The sequence below is a fragment of the Staurois parvus genome, unplaced genomic scaffold (assembly GCF_062004578.1).
Source record: "Staurois parvus isolate SC_StPar_1 unplaced genomic scaffold, SC_StPar_1.0 ptg001197l, whole genome shotgun sequence".
NCBI classification, from domain to species: Eukaryota; Metazoa; Chordata; class Amphibia; order Anura; family Ranidae; genus Staurois; species Staurois parvus.
The window spans coordinates 1062265-1065618 of record NW_028318993.1 but is presented as its reverse complement, the minus strand read 5'-3'; the positions used below and the strand labels follow the sequence as shown (position 1 = coordinate 1065618).

Here is a 3354-nt window from a genome sequence, read left to right as displayed (position 1 = left end):
TGCTGGTGCTTGTCAGTTCACCAAAAGGTATCGCGGCACTAGTACTGGCACTCTGCTGCAAATGAGAGTCATCAAAATTTATAGGCAAGTGCTAACAGAGATCAGGCCGGATTCTGCGAACATTGCGATTTTGTGTGCAATGTATCAAGTGACAGTGCCCTACTGACACAGCACTTGCTGGGGGAGAAAGGGGGGGGGGTAAGTGTAGGGGCTAAACACAGGTGCTGGCAGGTGCTGGGGCTGATCCCGCTAACGCTGCATTTTTGGGGACACTATACTAATGTTGCCTTCTACAACTCTCACAGGTAGTTGAAGCTTGCTGTAAGTTTCTAATGAAGCAGCTACACCCTTCCAACTGCCTGGGAATTCGCTCTTTTGCTGATGCGCAAGGATGTATGGATTTGCACAAAGTGGCCCACAATTACACAATGGAACATTTCATGGAAGTAATAAGAAATCAGGAGTTTCTATTATTGCCAGCTGCTGAAATTTCTAAACTTTTAGCAAGTGATGATATGAACATTCCTAATGAAGAAACCATCTTGAATGCCTTGCTCACCTGGGTACGGCATGATGTAGAACAAAGGAGAATGGACCTTAGCAAACTACTGGCTTTTATCCGTTTACCCCTGTTGGCACCACAGTTTCTTGCAGACATGGAGAATAATGCACTGTTTAGAGATGACATTGAATGTCAGAAGCTCATTATGGAAGCTATGAAGTATCATTTGTTGCCTGAGAGGAGACCAATGTTACAGAGCCCTCGTACAAAGCCTAGAAAGTCAACGGTGGGCATGCTTTTTGCTGTTGGGGGTATGGATGCAACCAAAGGAGCTACAAGCATTGAAAAGTATGATCTGCGTACCAACACATGGACCCCAGTAGCCAACATGAATGGACGAAGGCTCCAGTTTGGTGTTGCCGTGTTGGATGAAAAGCTATATGTAGTTGGAGGGCGAGATGGGCTGAAAACACTAAACACTGTGGAGTGTTATAACCCCAAAACAAAAACATGGAGTGTCATGCCACCTATGTCCACACATCGGCATGGTCTGGGTGTGGCGGTTTTAGAAGGTCCCATGTATGCTGTTGGTGGTCACGATGGCTGGAGTTATTTGAACACAGTGGAGAGGTGGGATCCTCAAGCCAGGCAGTGGAATTTTGTAGCTAGCATGTCTACACCAAGAAGCACAGTTGGTGTAGCTGTCCTTGGTGGAAAGCTTTATGCGGTGGGTGGTCGAGATGGAAGTTCTTGCCTCAAGTCTGTAGAATGCTTTGATCCTCACACCAATAAGTGGACCCTGCTGCTTTCAAATAAAGTTTTAAATTACTACACTATGAGTGCTCCCCTGTGTCTCCTGTGAGGAGCTTTTCCATCCTTGTAGCCCTTGGGATTCCTGTGCCAGTTCCTGTGGAGGTTCATCTGGATCGTCATAGCTTTGACCTGCTGGATTATTTCCCACCACATGAGGGCGTAGGATCTCCATTCTTCCAAGCCATATACCTGACCAGCCTTAAGTGGAGAAAAGGATCTTCAGGATTTACACATATATGCGCATTACCCATGTGCGTTCTGGTTAGTGCAAAATTCTACCATTCACACTGGGAAACAAGGAGCACTGTTGTTTTACTGGACTGTGTCTACTATTTCCAATACTAATTTTAGAGCGCTGCATTTCTCTTGCATATGTATTTCGGGACTTTTTATGTGTTTTCCTATATGTTCAGCTGCTTGCACTATTTATGAGCGCTTACTATTTATTACTATCATTCCCAATAAGTGGACCCTGTGTGCGCAGATGTCCAAGAGGAGGGGTGGAGTTGGGGTCACCACATGGAATGGTTTCCTCTATGCAATTGGAGGACATGACGCTCCAGCTTCTAATTTAATATCTCGCCTTTCAGACTGTGTAGAAAGATATGACCCCAAAACAGACATGTGGACTTCAGTGGCCTCCATGAGCATTAGCAGGGATGCAGTAGGAGTCTGCCTGTTGGGTGACAAGCTTTATGCTGTTGGTGGTTATGATGGACAAAGTTACCTTAATAATGTGGAAGCCTACGATCCACAGTCAAATGAATGGAGCCAGGTTGCCCCATTGTGCCTTGGAAGAGCCGGAGCATGTTTGGTTACAGTGAAACTTTAGCCTGCAAGTTTTATATATCATCTGCACAAACCTTTCCAAAGAGCTGATCCATGGCATATTTATTGATACAATACGCTTTTTTTTGGTGAATGTTTTAAATAAAATGCTACTACTATACTAATGTTAACGCTGCTATAGTGCTGATCTGATCAAAGATATTGATCCGTTCAGACACTATACTAAAAATGGAGGTTTATTGTGTATGAGCGTGTTCCTGGCAATCAAGGGATTAAATGTGATGACTGGTGTACTGACATTTGAGAGGGGCGTGAAAACCACGGAAGCTCGAATCACACACACACACACATATATATATATATATATATACATATATATATATATATGTGATTTTGCGCACCTGTACCGCCCTGTAGCAGTATTTCTGCTATAGGGTGGTCAGGAAGTGGTTCCATAAACGGTTTGTGTTATGGTGCTGCATTACTTTAACTGACAATTGCGCGGTCATACAACGCTGCACCAAAATGAAATTTACACCCCTTTTTAGCCATGAATTGGGCTTTCTTTTGGTGGTATTTGATCGCCTGTGTGTTTTTTATTTTTTGCGCTATAAAAAAAGAGACCGACAATATTTTAAACGTTTTGCTATAAAACATGTCCAGTAAAAAAATGTAAAAATCAAATTTCATCATAAATTTAGGCCAAAATGTATTCTGTGACATGTCTTTGCTGAAAAAAATCCGAATACGTGCAAATTAATTGGTTTACATGAAAGTTATAAGGATTACAAATGGCGGTATAGATACTGGATTATTTTTTTATACTAATAGTGGTGATCAGCAACTTATGGTGGCAATCAGCGACTTATGGCAGTGATCAGTTACTTATGGTGGGACTGCGGGACTGTGGTGGACATTCTGACACTGGGGGGGAACTGACTTGGGGTCACTGACATCCCCAGTGACACCAATACAGTGATAAGTAAAAAAAAAAAAACACTGACACTGTAATAATGGCACTGGGGAGGAAGGGGTGAACGTCTGGAGACAATCAAAGGGTTAACTGTGTGAGGGGAGTGTTTTACTAGGGGACGGGGGTGTGTACCTCTCTGTTACACACTGTTCCGGAAGGCTGTGTCCAGCGATCCCGGAACTAAACAATGCAGCCTTCCTCCCCATCAGTGTTTGCCGGCAATATCCGGGCTCCGGCGGGTAATCACCGGCCGGGACCCAGTGATTGACACCCGTGG

The 3354-nt window shown here is 43.9% G+C and overlaps 1 pseudogene; it reads left to right on the top strand.

Annotated features, from left to right (window-relative positions):
- Nucleotides 1-284: 284 nt before the first annotated feature.
- On the top strand, nt 285-2257 carry LOC149438293 (kelch-like protein 5 pseudogene; annotated as a pseudogene).
- Nucleotides 2258-3354: the final 1097 nt, after the last annotated feature.